Source organism: Apis cerana, linkage group LG2 (assembly GCF_029169275.1).
Source record: "Apis cerana isolate GH-2021 linkage group LG2, AcerK_1.0, whole genome shotgun sequence".
NCBI lineage: Eukaryota > Metazoa > Arthropoda > Insecta > Hymenoptera > Apidae > Apis > Apis cerana.
The window spans coordinates 15,207,409-15,223,920 of NC_083853.1; the positions used below are offsets into that span (position 1 = coordinate 15,207,409).

The following is a 16,512-nucleotide window of genomic DNA, read 5'->3' on the forward strand; positions in this document are numbered from 1 at the left end:
CGGTTCTCGGCCAGGAACCGAAGAAGACTCTCGACCGTCTTTGAGGATCGAGACCAGCATCACGGACCACCGTCTAACCGACCTACGTACACCTCACCCTCGATAAACGATAAACTCTCCTTTTCTCCGTCGAACGCGCCAAAGAAAAAAAAATTTCCTTTCTTCCACTTATTTCACCCTCTCGAAGACTTCGAAAAAAGACGCGTTCCTTCCGCTCCGATTATTCGCACGTAATGCGAATGCAACAACGGATCGATATCTTCCAGCCAATAGAACTTGATCGTGGTCGTGGCTCGACCACGAAACTCGATCGGTCGTGTCACTTTCTACAGTTATCTCTTTCCTCTTCTCCTTTCTTCTTCTCTCCGCCTATCGCGCCGGATATCGAGCCACGTACGAGAGAAAGCTACCTTTCCCAATTCCCGAAATGATGATTCCACGAGTTACGAAAGGAACTCGCGACGGATAGATCCGATTTCAATCGCGTACGTGATATCGAACGCGCGCTATACGATTCCCTTTAAAGGGACACTGTTCACTGATGGATCGCGGATGGAACGCTGACCGCGAATCGAAAGGGAATCGTCCATGTCGCACTTTCCGCACTTTGAAAAAAGGTCGGTCGATCGAAGAGAAATTAGTCGGCGATTTCCGATTACGCGCACTCCGAGTTTCGAAAGATAAACGAGCGCTCGCGCTCGGCCATCCGCACACACGCCGGCTTACACTACTCGCAAAGTTGATCGATCCTCGCACGACGAAGAGCAGGACCGTGCATACTCAAAACCGTTTTTCGATCCCTAAAATATATATATTGCGTATTAGACGATTTGAAGGAAAGATTGGATCCATTTTTCGAAAAGTAATTTCATTTTTTTTCACGACAATGAAACACCAAGTCGTTTCGATTACGAACAATCGAACTCGACGAGTTCAATCTCGTACGAATTTCACGAGTCGTTGTTCGTCAGTTTATTTCGATCGATGCCTTTATTTTATATTCACGTCGGAACGAAATTTCAAAAACTACTGGCGTCTTGACACTGGCGTAGAGAGTTGATACACTTTTCTATACACTTCGCGTAACTTTTTTCTTGCCACGGCATTCCTAACCTTTTCGGTAATAAAAAAGTAAAACACACCGAAAATATTCCTCTTAGTCTCGCATCTTCGTTATCGCGCACGAGAAACACAATCGCACAATGATCGAACGAATTTTTCTTATAAATAAACCGTGAAATGCCAACTCTCAAAATATATAATAACAGCACGGTTTAGAACGAAGTTGGCTGTGGGTAAACGTTCGACACGTAGCGACGCTTGTGTAAAAAAACGAAATTACTTTTCGTACCATCTAATATTATATATTTAGCGTCTCTTTTATCATTATCGAGATTTATTGGACAGTATTAATCTCGGTAAATTAATACAGTGGAGAACAGGCGGGGGAATAAAATTGGGAAAAACGCGTGGAATAAATTTGGGATTCGGACGTGGGAACGGCTGACGCAGCAACGAGCGAAGCGAAGTTTGCGCCGATCAGGGCCGAACATCTGTAAAGCGCACCGACATATGGCGCGTCGATATCGGTACACGGTATAAGGAAGACCGATCTGGCAAAAATTTTCACCGGGAAAAATAATTTGAGGGCAGGGATCGAATGGAAAATTTCCGGTTTCGAGTCGAGCTCGGAACGGAAGAAAGAGAGAGAAAGAAGTGGAATCTCATCCATCAGGCGCGAGGGAGGACGTTTTGCGACGGTGTCGCAACCCTTTTTTTTCGTCCCTTTCTCCGAATGGGGGAGGCTGGAAGCGAATTACCGCGATAAAGAATGAGGAGGAGGGGAAAGAGGGGAATGGAGGAGAATAGGAGAGGATGGAAGCGAACCAAGCCAAGCTCCCGGAGCTTTCGATGCATCCCATTATGGAAATGCGACCTCTCGCGGCTCTTGAAAATTATGTTGATGTTATGCGGGACACCCCTTTCTTCGTACATCCCACTCGACCGTCGCTTCCTCCTCGACTTTCACCGCTTCTCCTCTCCTTCTCATCCCGAGCTACCACTTGAAAACAGTTTTCGGCTTATCTCGAATTCATAAAATACAATTATCTTTTTTTCCCCCCTCCCTTCTTCCGACTCGGCTGTACGAGGTCCCGAACTCGACTCGACTCGACTCGACTCGACTCGACTCTTCCCCCTCTCCTCCCTTCCCTCGCGTTCAATTATGACCCGTTTAACGGATACACGAGCAGCGAAATACGAAGCTGAGGGAAGAGCCAATGAAGTCGCTCTAGCGAAAGGAGCGACGATGTTATTTATCTTACGTTTTTTCCACCGCTTTTTGTCGACGAGAGGCGTCGATGAAAATTAATAGTCCCCTCCCCTCCCCCTTTTCCCTCTCATTCCTACCTTCGATCCACTCCTAACAGTTTCTCTCCTTTTTCTCCGCTTGGAAGACCGTCGTTCTCCCAACGTAGAAACAAAGGAGAAACAAACGAGAAACTCCTCCTCTCGAATGTACATCCATCGAATTCTCTCCTCGGAGAACACGTGACGATTTACGAGAAGATTACTGATCGACCACGTCGTTCGATGATGCAGCGGAGACCATCGACGCGGTTTCGATTATTCGACCACGGCCACCGCCTCGGCCGAATCATTGATAATATATGGTTGCATTCGCGAAAACGTGGTTGCGGCGGCGGTTCATTAACGCTTCTCTGCGCACGCCGCAGATAATCGATAAGATATATCGTTTGGACGATTCGACGTACCAATGAAACGAGAAGGAGGGGGGATATTTTCGACCGCTAAAGTTCCCCCCTCCCCCGTTTCGGCTCGTTTATCTTCGAGCGGCTCTCCTCTCCTGTTTTCGAAACGAGAACGGCGTTTCCCCTCTTAACGTTAACGGCGCGCCATTTTATCGCGGCGCTAAAAGATCTCGGTTCTTTGTTTCTCTTTTCTGCGACCCCTCTCTCTCTCTCTCTCTCTCTCTCTCTCTCTCTCTCTCTCTCTCTCTTCTTTTCTTATGCGAAAAAGAGCTTCGAATTTTCTTCCCTCGTCGGTGGAAGATCTCGATTCAAGCGAAAGATTGAAGAAAGAAATCAATATTCGCGAATTTACGCGAATTTTAGCACTGTCTTTATGGATGGATATAGGAAGAATACTGAATATTGGAGGATGAAATTTGAATTTGCGCGAAGTTCTGAACGGACTAGTGATTCAGAGTTTCATCGTTTCAGTTCGATCGATTACGACGAAATTTTTCGATTGACGAAAAAAAAAAACACGTGGATATTAAAAAAAAAAAAAAAAAAGAAATGTATGCAGCGATAGAGGTGTGAGCATACGTGATTTTTACCTTTCGACTTTACTTTTTTTCCTTTCTACCGGCACTGCAAACACCATCGGAGAAGTTTACGCGCGGGCAGCGAAAGCTGTACGCGTTCAATAACGTTAGTTCTACGAAAAATATTCATGGGTGGCGCGCTCATCTGAAAGTCAAAAAAATGGATGCCGAGTCGAAAAGGCCGTTCACGCGCCGCCAAAAGCGTTATACGCCCCGCCGAAGGTACACGGGAAGAAAATTTATTAAAAGTGTAATAAGGTCGTGACAGAGGACCAGAGGCCAATATACATATATATACATACATACATATATATACGTTTATTCGCGTTTATTCAGCTGCTACTAAACATTTTTTAAAAAAGAAAGAAAGAGGAAAAAAGGCATCGAGAACGTGGAAAGGAATTTATCTCAAGACGTTATACGTATTTATATATATATATGTATATATATATATATACATACACGTATATTTCTTGCTAAAAGTTTGCCCGAGGCTTGCGAATCCGCCCTTCGCTTTTCCAAGATTTCCCGCGGAAACGTTTCCTCTTCCGTCTACCTCTGAACAGGATACAGCAGAATACGTATTATCCACGTGTGCAAACACAGCTGCGGGCGCGTAAAATTGTTCTCCGGCGAGGAAAAAAGAAAAAAAGGGGGGAAAGAAAACTGGAACGAATCGTGGACCGAACGAACGAAGGTGGAAAAAAAGGATCGGAGAGATACGCGTAAACGTATCGACCGGTTTCACCTGTTCGCCGCTGTTAACGAGCGAAACGAGATATTTGTGTATTCGAGTTGTATATTTTCCTCGATCCGTCCCAATCGGCAGAAGAAATAAACAAACTGCCGCGAACCGAAACATCCTCCTCTCCTCATTATTATCCATTACGCGGCCGCTTGTTCGCGAAATTTTCGCGTGGCAATAAAGCATCCTTACGCGGGGACACGTACGTGGCTAACATAAGTATTCGAACGAATTATATTTGCAATTTTTGGTAAACGAGATAAAGAAACTTGTTTAAGACAATGAAAGGTGTATCAGCAAAATTTAAAAAAATAATTCACCAATTTAGTATAGTTATAATACATTTATTATATATATGCTATTAATAGGTTAGAAATTCGAGCTTCGTATATTATTTAATATTGATATTTCGTTTTACAATTTAATATAGGTAATTATAATTTAGATAGTTACAACATATTTATTATAATACATTATAACATGTATAATTTAGATATTTATAATACATTTGTTACATACACGCGCTATTAATAGGTTAGAACGCTTGTATTTGCAATTTTTGGTAAACGAGATACATACACGTTAAAGAAACTTGTTTAAAGCAATAAGAAGTGTATAGTAGGAAGAATATAGGTTACATCAGCAAAATTTAAAAAAATAATTCACCAATTTATATAATACATTTATTATATATATGCACTATTAATAGGTTAGAAATTCGAGCTTCGTATATTATTTAATATTGATATTTCGTTTTACAATTTAATATAGGTAATTATAATTTAGACAGTTACAATACATTTGTTATATACACGCGCTATTAATAGGTTAGAAAAGTGTTCGAACGCTTATATTTGCAATTTTTGGTAAACGAGATATATACACGTTAAAGAAACTTGTTTAAAGCAATAAGAAGTGTATAGTAGGAGGAATATAGGTTACATCAGCAAAATTTAAAAAAATAATTCACCAATTTATATAATACATTTATTATATATATGCACTATTAATAGGTTAGAAATTCGAGCTTCGTATATTATTTAATATTGATATTTCGTTTTACAATTTAATATAGGTAATTATAATTTAGACAGTTACAATACATTTGTTATATACACGCGCTATTAATAGGTTAAAAAAGTGTTCGAACGCTTGTACTTGCAATTTTTAATACGCGAGATATATATACGTTAAAGAAATTTGTTCAAGACGATAAGAGATGTATAATGAAAGGAATATAGGTTATATTGGCAAAATTTAAAAAAATAATTCACCAATTTAGTATAGTTGTAATGCATTTATTATATATATGCACTATTAATAGGTTAGAAATTCGAGCTTCGTATATTATTTAATATTGATATTTTGTTTTACAATTTAATATAGGTAATTATAATTTAGATAGTTACAATATATTTATTATAATTCATTATTACATATATAATTTAGATAATTATAATACATTTATTACATACACGCGCTATTAATAGGTTAGAAAAGTGTTCGAACGCTTGTACTTACAATTTTTGATAAACGAGATACATATACGTTAAAAAAACTTGTTCAAGACGATAAGAGATGTATAGTGAGAGAGATATCTGAAGATTACGTTAAAATTTCGTTAAACCATCTTTAATGTTGATAATTTATCTCGATTGACGCACGATCAACCTCGCGTGTTCTCTGTTTAAAACGAGAAGGAAATTATCGAGGACAATATGTACAAACAGGTATGTGAAAATCCACATTCCACCACGTGTATTTCCTCGCGTCAATTTACTTGGACAAACGGATCCTATGATTCTGTACAACGTGGAAGGGAGAGAAACAAACGAGAGAGGGGGAAGAAGGAAGAGAGAGAGAGAGAGAGAGAGAGAGAGAGAGAGAGAGAGAGAGAGAGAGAGAGAGAGAGAGAGAGAGAGAGAGAGAGGCGTATAATTTTTCCTACCTCGGGTAACGTTTAAAATAAAACAGAAAGCGAAGGAGGATGGAAGTACACGGTTTATCCTTGGACGAGGGATCGATCGAGGTCGCTGATAAAAATAACGAAGGAAAAATGGAAATAAAAATAGGTAAGGATTAACGGTTTAAATAGCGAGAGAATCGAAGGGGCGCGTAGAATCGCGTATTCGATTCACTTTTTCCCCCTTCACGAATTCCTTACGATATAACGTGTAGCTAGCTCACGTTTTCGCGACTTTTGAAACACGACGTTTTAATTTTTAAATCAGAGCGAGGGGAAAAAATCGAAGAGAATGCGATATAATGATACATTTCGACGATTCGATGTCGCGCTCGATTAAATCGAGACTCGATGAAAAAGAAAGAAAGAAAAAAATCAACGTTTCATCGACTAGCACGTACACGGTACGTGTATTGTCCCTGAAGGCGCGCTCTTCGCTATCCACGCTCTGTTTCTGGATTCAAACGCTCGCCGGGGATCGTAAAATCCTCTCGATTCCTGCCGAGAAGGAAACCGATCCTTCCGCTTCACGCGAAATCGCGTGAAATTCGACGAATAACGATGGACAAACGGTCGGAAAATAATATTATTACGACGAAGTGAGAGCGTGAAAGGATCGTATTTATATTTCGTCTTTCCCCGTATAATTAAAACTCGGCTTAACTCGGCTTACATTTGCATACGTGGTCAGCGTTGGATTCTCCGACGATTCTCCCTTATACCTCGAATAATATTAACTAAGAGGAAAAATCGGTAAGGAAATTACGAATTTAAAATCACGTGTGATTAGAAATTTTTTTTCTTGCACCGTTTCTTTACGAGCGGTTAAGACCGATCGATTTATCAAACGATTATTTGAAATCGATGGTAAACGCGAAATAAATGCAAGTTTAAAAGTATATATATATATATACATATATATACTGTATATCTGGATACGACCGTTACGAAGCTCGGTTATGCTCGAGGCGGTCTGTATCGATACCACGAATGAAGAATACGTGGGCGGGGACCGTTTGTAAAAACGGGAATTCCGTGGTAAAATATCGCGGCAACTTGACTTTTACGATGTAACCAAAGATGAACCTTTCGCGATTTAAACGGTCGTTGCTCCTCTCGTTCGGCTCGCCGGGTTTTCCCGCTCTGTTTGTTTCGCGTTTTCTCCGCCTGTATATCTATATCTGTATCTATTATTTCGAAATTTGATTCGACGATTCCCCGAGACGGGAACAGGAGACACTCGTTTCGCCGATACATCTTGAAATTTCTCGTGAATCGTAGATGGATGCAGAAGCGTAGAATTCGAAGCACGGAGGGGAATATTGTTTGAGAACGTTCGAGAAACGTGGATACGGAAGGAGGAAAATGCGAAACTTTGCACGTTCGAGTGGAACGATCCGTTGGCGTTGGGGTGAACGGCGAGATTAAAATTGCAGAGTCCGCGCAAGTGGGACTGATGGTGGAACAACAGGGTCCGAATGGTCGAGGAGGCGAAACTCGTCCAACTTGAAAATAAATCGCAATTACGAGGGGATAAATTCGGGTCACGAGGATGGCGTCGCGTTAATCGAGGTCCCGCCAACTTAATCGCCCGTTAAAATTTACATTTTTACGAGCGTTTTCGCGTGTCACGGGCCGGCCGAATAAAAATAAAACAAACGGACGTTAAACGGACAATCGACCACTGTTCGTTCGTTTCGTTGGTATTACGTTTTGGATGATCGTCGCCTGTTCCGAACGAATCGATTATTCCCTCCCGAAATCGTGCGAATTGAAAAGCGGAACGCACTCTCGACGCAACGTCGCGACTCGAGAAATGGAAGAGTTCGTAACGAAAAGACGACACGTAGCGCCACCTACCGGTTCGATTCTGTAATTACCCGATGGCGTTTCAGGACGGTGTATTTCCTTCAATGTTTCCGCTACGAGAGAGCGCATTCGCGCATAGAACAAGAAGCAATCGAAATATCTCGTTTCCTCCGTTGGCCCCGAGGAAAATTCAACGAGATTGAAATAATTAATTACTCGCCTCGCAGCGCAATGTATAGATAAAGCAAGTACATAAAGAGATTGGCGCGGCGGCGATTGTTCAACGAGGGAAACGAATCTTTCAAGAAAGAAAGAAGGAAGGAAAGGACGTTCGTGTATCGTCGTGGGAGCATTTTAGCAAGGAGGGGAAGCGCGCTATTTCGAGGAATCGAGTTAGTTAGGAGGAGCGGCACGTCGAGGGATTTATCTTGGATGGAGTGTGTGGACGGTTTAAGAGGATGGAGGAGCGGATTCGCCTCCTTTTGGCTGGACGTTCGCGGATTCGCTTCATTCACCGGATGAGCTTCAATCACACGTGGATAGTGGTGATGGCGGTGGTGGTGGTGGGTCAAGCCGAGGTGAACCGAGGCGAATCGTCCTCGTCCGGAGGAAACCTCGCACGCTTACCAAACTTGCCATACCTTCCCTCTTGTTAGCTCTCTCTCTCTACAACCAGTGGCCGGGTAATCGTGTATACATAGCCGCATCTCCTTTCCTTCCGTTTCTCCGTGTCCCTCTCTCTCTCTCTCTTTCTCCCTTCCTCTCTCTCCATCCTCTTATGCACGGTGGCTTTGCTGCTCAAGATATAACCCCGTACATATGTATTTGCTTTGTGTATCCATGAGGTTTGCCAGCGTCATCCCAAGATCACGTAGGATTTCGCCTCGTAGATCTGTTATTCCGGCAAATGTAAAGAGAGATTTCAGGGCAACGATTATCGCGAAGCAACTGCGTTTTCCACCAAACCAACGAAAGTGTTCGTACGCTTGCATTTGCAATTTTTCATGAATAGAGATATACACGTGAAAGGGACTTGTTTAAGAGAACGAGGAGTGTATAGAAGGAGCGAAATCTCAAGATTACTAAAATTTAGAAAATTTCAAATATTTTTAAAGTGGATATTTTCTTAAAGAAAAAATTATAGAAATATGGAATTCCATCGATCGTAATTTTACAAGATCACTGGTTCGACCGAGATAAATTATCACCACCAAAAATAGTGCAAATATTAATGTTAAATAATGTTAAATAATTTTTCTAATTTATTAATACATAATTGGTGAATCATTTTCAAATTTTTCTGACCTAATCTTGAGATTTCCTGTACCCTTCGTTGTCTTAAACAAATTTCTTTGATGCGTTTATCTCGTTCGTGAAAAATTGCAAATACAAGCGTTCGAATACTTTATAACAACGAGATAAATTATTAGCATCGAAAGTGATCCAATATTAATATTAAATAATATATGAAGCGTTTCTAACCTATTAATACGTACATAATTTATTATAACTAGTGCATAAATTGATAAATCATTTTCAAATTTTTCTGACATAATTTGGGATTTCCCTCCTACTATACACCTCTTATTGTCTTAAACAATTTTTTTCGTATCTCGTTCGTTAAAAATATTGCAAATATAACCGTTCGAATAATTTCATTAACTACGTGTATTTAAACGCAGTTACTTCTCTTTACATTACGCGTGTACGTAATATCCTTATCCTCGTTCCTTCCCTCGTTCGTTCCCTTTATCGAAGAATCGCGAGGAGAATACTGTTGCGTCCGTTCGTTCGATGAAAATTCTTTTTTTTTTTTTTTCAGAAGCGAAAGAGATATCTCGCCAACCGCGAATACTTCCAATTCTCCTCGACCAAGATAAATCTGTCTCCTCTCGCGTGGGACTAAACCCACGATTTATTCCCGCGACTTTAGTTTCACCGATGGATTCATACAGGTCACGGCCGTAAGTTTGCATAGTTTGGACGTTTAAATCGGCGAAAAACGCGAGTTCCCCAACATCACAAATAAAACTTTTCCTTCTTTTGTTTCTCGAAGAGGTGTCGAAGAAGGCCGGTGAAGCTTGCAGACGAATCGATCGAGCAACGATCCATAAACGATTTGCGAACGGGATATATTCGAAACCGGGAGGAAATATAAGCGTTGAAACGGATATTATTGCGTCGACAAGGGCAAGAAAAGGGGTGCCAACGAATGGCCCAACGAGATGCCCGCAATTCGGGTAATGCGCCGTTGTAACGAGCTTGCGGCTAGCCTCGATTCCGCCGCCAATAAATAAAGATCAAAGTAACCTCTTCTTTCCCCGCCACTCTCAATCGATCGATAAAATCGCAATTCCCTTCGAATTTACACTTTGGAAACAATATCACTTACCGATAAACGGGCAGACTCGCGAGCATGTGAAAATTTTGTTTCGATCGCAAAAGTGTATCACTATTTTCGTACACAAGTACGAGAGCGAGAATTGAGAGAATCGAAAATGTACGAATTTAATCTCCCTCGTGGAGGGAACGATCTCTACCTCTCGTCCTAATTATCTCGAATAAACTTGAACTCGAATCAGAGAGACATAGACGGGTTAAATCGCGACGAATAACCCTTCCCCTCCCCGGGAAAGTATCTTGGCAAACCTCGAGGAGTCTCCCTCGAAACGGTTGAATCAGCCTTGTGTGAAAATTTAAACAGCCCTTCCGTCACATTTGTCGAAATACTTATGGCGCGAGCGTAACTTTGTTTGCTCAAAATTTATCGCGCGAAACGAACGAATCCCCCCGCTTTCCATCGCCACAAGAATAGACGTTATTATTTCACGTATCGAGGAAATGCCACGAATATCAAGATAAACTAGCTCCCCCTAGCGCGCGTGTTTTATCTCGAAGAATAACGGCTTCTCTCTTTCCCTCTCTCTCGTCCCCATAAGTTGCACACGTAACTACGCGTAAACCGCGTGTGAACCGTGTTTCAAGGTTTTTCGTCGCGGCAGACGAGAGCCGTATAAAAATAAGTTGCGCGTGTAACGCGTTTACGAATTCGAGACGTGAGTGAATTTCCAACTTTATTATTTTTGACGAAGCGGCGATGATAATTGGAGGCGATAACCGAGAGAAAAGGAGAGATCGGAGGAAATGGCGATCGATGGGAGACGCGACGGATGTGGCTCGTGTCCGCGGGATATTGTGTCAAAGCGAAACGTCGTGTGGGGCGTTAACGTCATATCAAAAGCCTTATTGATCTTAATTAAGTGGTCTCTATACTTAATGGTCGAATATCGATCGGTTTAGCTACGCCCCTCGCCTGTGATGGGTCAACGATCCCTTCTCGCGAATCGCGAATGATCGATGGCGAACGTCATCGGGGACCGACCACCATCCGGTGATTTATCGGTTTCGATCGGCGCCTGTAATACGTTGTCGTCCTTCCACCGAGCGCACTGTCTTCGGCTTCATCCATTTCTCTCGCGAGGCTCTTATACAGGGTGTTTATGAAAATGTGGCACAGCTTTGGAGACTGGATCCTAGACGTCAAAAAGATGAAAAAAGTTCATATACGCGTTTGTTCGATAAGATTTAATTAATGGGTTATTATAAGCATTTAAACTTTGTATTAGATAGAGTGAGAACGCTAAGCTGGCAGTACCGTAGTGTAATTAAGTGGAACCCCTCACTGAAAGTAAATATATTGATTTTCGGTAAATAAACAGATTGAGTATCCTACGACAATTCAACTATAGATTTAAATAATATGTTTGTATCGTGGATTTAAGTAAAGTGATGTATATGTTAATATTCTGGAATTTGCTAAAACTTATTCGAGATAAATGGTAAATAATATGTATATTATGTTATATTAAAATGTATTTGAAATAATCAATTGTATATAAAAAAATATATTTACTTTTATCAAGGGGCTCCGATACGATATTGGCACGCACCCAGCTGAGCTTTATTTAATAAGTTAATATAAAGTTAAAATATATAACTCATTAATAAAGCCTTATCGAACATGAGTATATGAACTTTTTTTATCCTTTCGATGTTTAGAATCTAACCTCCTAAGGTGTTTCACATTTTTATAAACGTCTTTTATATATATATTAGACGATTCGAAGGATCGATTGGATTTTGGATTCACTGTTCGAAAAGTAATTTCATTTTTTTTCACGACAATAAAACACTAAGTCATTTCATGCGATTACGAACAATCGAATTCGACGAGTTCGATTTCGTAGCAATTTCTCGAGTCGTTGTTCGTTGGTTGCTTCGATTGGCCTTTATTTTATCTTCATGTGATGAACAAAATTTCAAAAACCACTGGCATCTTGACACTGGCGTACCGTTGATACACTTTTCTATACACTTCGCGTTACTTTTTTCTTACCTGAACGGCATTCCTAACCTTTTCGGTAATAAAAAAGTAAAACACACCGAAAATATTCCTCTTAGTCTCGCATCTTCGTTATCGCACACGAGAAACACAACCGCACAACAAAATCGAACGAATTTTTTTTATAATCTAAATATAATAAATCATGAAATGCCAACTCTCAAAATATATAACAACACGGTTTAGAACGAAGTTGGTTGTAAATAAACGTTCGACACGTAGCGACGCTTGTATAAAAAAACGAAATTACTTTCCAAACCACCTAATATCATATATCTAGCATATATTTAGCGTTTTATCATTATCGAGATTTATTGGACAGTATTAATTTCGGCAAATTAATACGCGGAGAATAGGCGGGAGAATAAAATCGGGAAAAACGTAGCGTAGAATAAATTTGGGATTCGGATGTGGGAATGGTTGACGCAGCGACGAGTGAAGCGAAGTTTGCGCCGATCGGAGCGTTTTCGCTATGTCTAATACAAACTTAAAATAACTGGTTAAATAAACCTTATTGGTCGTACACATACACGAACTTTTTTTATCCTTTTGATGTGTAGAATCCAAAGGTGTCCCACATTTTTATAAATGTATACTCTGTATATTTACGAATTCTGTCCTTTGCTCCTCCTCACTTTTTCGCAATACTTGGCGTTTTTGAATTACGATGAGAAATGTGCTTTGATCGGCCATGCAAATTCCCTTCCAGGCGAAAATCCTGAAGAAAAGTCGAGAGAAAAATTGAGAAAGGTGGGAAGCTGATCATCGCCGAGTCGTCGTTTCTGTTTAAACTGTCACTAAAAATCGGCATTTCTCTACCCGTTTCTCCATTTTCCATGTAACGAGCAATAACTTTTCTTCGTACCGATATCCATCCGTGTGCGCGCCTCCACAGATGAAATATTATTACGATCCAATTTGCATATCTACCGGCTACCTACGCTCGCGCGAAACGCGCAATCAAGAATCTAATCAAAATCTCACGAGCAAAAAATATTCTTCGTCAGACAGAGAAACTATATAATATATATATATATATATGTATACTTTTTCTTTTTCTTTTTTCTTTTTACACTTTTTTAACTAAATCACGATCGCTCGGATGTTGGTGGAAATTAAACGAAGAGAAGGGAAAAATTGAACGGAAAAAGATACGGGAAATTCCAGGTTTACGAGGTCGAGCAAGCAACGGTGATACATAGTTATTTTCGAGAGTAGCGTAAGTCCCGGATATCGTTATCACGGTTCGTCTCCTTATCTTTCTAAGCTCGGGGAAGTTAAAAAAAAAAGAAAGAAAGAAAGAAAGAAAAAGAAACGCGATAGAATCTGAAATTTCCTCTCCACCTTTTTTTTCCCTTACGATATCGCGCCATATGTTACGTGCCGAGCCATTTTTATCCTTGGCCGATATCGATCATCGCTTGATCATCTTTCTCTCGTTTTTTTTTTTTTTTTTTGCTTTTTTGCCCTCTCTCTTTTTCTCATCGATTTCCCTTCTCCTCCCTTTCATTTATATATATTTCACGGACAGAAACGAGCGCGGGTTGGAAGCGATTGCCGCGATATTATCGAGTCGAGTGGAAATAGAATCTTTGTTCTTTTTTTTTCTTTCCACGATTTCCCGGACGACGGTCCAACGACGACTATTACAGCTAGGATTAATTAAAATCGATGCGCTCGAGATCGAAGGAGGGTGAAAACGCGGTTGGGTCACCGTTGACCCAACTCCTCCGGACCGAGTCCATTCGCGCTTTATCAGTGTCAATGGATTTAACGCTAATTTCATTCGCGTTACGGGCGTCGTTTCTATTTGCAATTCAAACAGGCCACCGATTCTCCGCCCCTCGTTACGACGACAATATGCGCATAATCTATTTTATATCGCGCGATGATAATTTATAACGCGATCGATATCGATCAGTGAAGTCGAAACGATGATTGTGTCTATGATGTTCCATTAGGTACGCGCAAACAAGTTCCTTCCCCCTCTTTTTCCACGATCTAACTTGCGACCGAATTCGAATTAGTTCGTGGCGCCATCTGAAACAGCGTTCTTTCGTTTTTAATACGTCGACTGCCGCGCATTCGAGTGACCTTTATTCGATTATTTACGAACGATCTTCGTAGATATTTGAAAAGATATTCGACAGGTAATAAAATTATTGAATTGTTATGAAAGTGATACAAAAATGGTTTAGTAAAAAAATTATTTAGAACGTAAAACTTTAAAACATTCTATACAAACTGAAGTTAATCGGGACAAAAAGTTATTCGCTGTATATCTGCTATATGATTCACTAGGACGTAACTCTTCCACTTTTCTTTACGACACTGGAACGAATTAGAAATTTTAACAGTTATACCACTCGTTGCTTGGTAAAGATTCGAAGAGTGGCGTGTTCATACAGAGTGACGAGATGACAAGTGAGGACCTCTGGAATGTAACGATGGAAACAAATGATGCGGGAGATTATTCTTACGACGACCAGCGACTCACATTATTAAAATATCGATGGAAGAACCTAGCATTTGGTACAACGGCACGCGTGGCCCGAAGGAGATTTCGTTGAAATCACGCACGACAGTCAACGCGTTAAGAAGAGTCGCGACTACTGTAACAGTTTCCAGTCCTGTGCAACGATTTCAAACGATACGGCGCGCGAGAAGGTTAGGAAATTGGCTGTCAAAACTACCGAAACGGTTTGCGTGTCACTGGCAGAGAACGCTGTATCTTACGGAACATGTGAAAAGGAGTGGAAAAATAAGAGAAAAAATTTATTCACACCTAATATGTATATTACGTGTAATGATAATTCACCAATCTCCATTCGCTGAATTATATTTTCCACGTGAGTCTAGCGTATCTTCTCGAAGTCGATCGACAAATCAAACTAAAAGGTAATAATTCACATTCGATTCTTTAAGCCTCTTTCCTTACGTTGCGGATTCCAGTTTCAGACAGATATAAAATATTTTCGAATACTTCGACAGAATGAATAAATATGAGTTGGAAGAAAAGAGAGATTAAACGAGGAAACGAAACTCTGTTACCTTTCAATTTGCATCCACGAAGGAAGGGAGAAGCTGCGACTCGACCTTCGATTTATCGAACAGGCTAATTAAGATCGCGAATGCGATGCTCGAGTTTCCGCTCCCAGAGCAGACGGGCAGGCGCAATAGGTAATTACGGATGGATCCGAAACAGTGGTTAATTAACGAGGCTTCTTCGATGCCGGACACGTTCGCGCCCCTCCCCCGATACTTCCACGTACATTTCACGAATTCCGGAAACATAGCGTTCTCCTAAACCCCGCAAAATCAGCGAAATTTCTTCTTACCATCTCCCTTTGCCGTCGCCAAATCGTGAATTCGATTCTTCTTCGTCTTTTCGCCGCTTCTCTCCCCTCTCCCCTTCCGGTTTCTAGTTTTCGCGAATCCGTTAGACCATCCGTTTCGTCGCTAATTACCGCGTCAATTAGACGGAACGACATCCTCGAGGATGGCAGCCAGGTGTGTTTAAAGTACGCAATTTTGTCGGGTAGCCGAGGCGAGGCGAGACGAGGAGGGGGGAGAAATGGCGCGATGAAATACCGAGAGATGCGGCTCTCGAGAGTCGACGGGGCAAAGAGGAGCTAGCGGAGACCTCTGAGGGGGCTCGTTATCCGTGTGTACGAGGCTCAGACAAACAGCCTCATTTGTCACGCGCTGACCTCCCTACCGACCTTCCTCTTCCTCCTCCTCCTCCTTGCCTCTTTTACACCACTTCTTACCTTGTCTACGCCGGTTGTTTGCAATTTTTCCCCCTCATCGAATCGAGTAAATATATTTAGAGTCGAGCCAGGAGAGAGTAATTTATATATTCTTGTATGTATATATATATATACGTAGCGAGGAGAAACGAAAGGGAAAACAAGCGTATATTCGAAAGCAAGTTGTTTTCGACGTCGAGAATTTTTAACTTTAATAATAAAGATTAAATTTTTAGATCTAGGTTATGAAATAATCTATTCGAAAGTGGGAAAAAGTAAACGGAACTCTTTTAACTCTTCTATTCGAATCGAATAAAGACGAATTTCTGAAATAGAATGTCTCGTTTTCTATATAACAAGAAATCTAATAATAAGAATAAGGAGAAGGGACGATAACGATATATCAAAAAGTCAACGATTCTATAAATTTTCTATTCGTCGAATTCAGCCTGGTATCGGGAAACCGTTCGATTCATTTGTAAATCTGCGCATTTG

At 40.8% G+C, this 16,512-nt stretch overlaps 1 long non-coding RNA gene across 3 annotated transcripts; it reads left to right on the forward strand.

The window, feature by feature from the left end:
* The first annotated feature begins 7,734 nt into the window (after positions 1-7,734).
* Positions 7,735-16,095, forward strand: LOC114578149 (uncharacterized). 3 transcript variants are annotated; one of them, XR_009828893.1, is made up of 4 exons: positions 7,735-8,549; positions 9,689-9,830; positions 9,923-15,166; positions 15,221-16,095. It is a non-coding gene; the product is annotated as an uncharacterized LOC114578149 (long non-coding RNA). The 3 variants fall into 3 exon arrangements; XR_003698818.2 differs by having other exon boundaries at positions 9,923-16,095; XR_009828894.1 differs by having other exon boundaries at positions 7,735-8,429; positions 9,923-16,095.
* Positions 16,096-16,512: the final 417 nt, after the last annotated feature.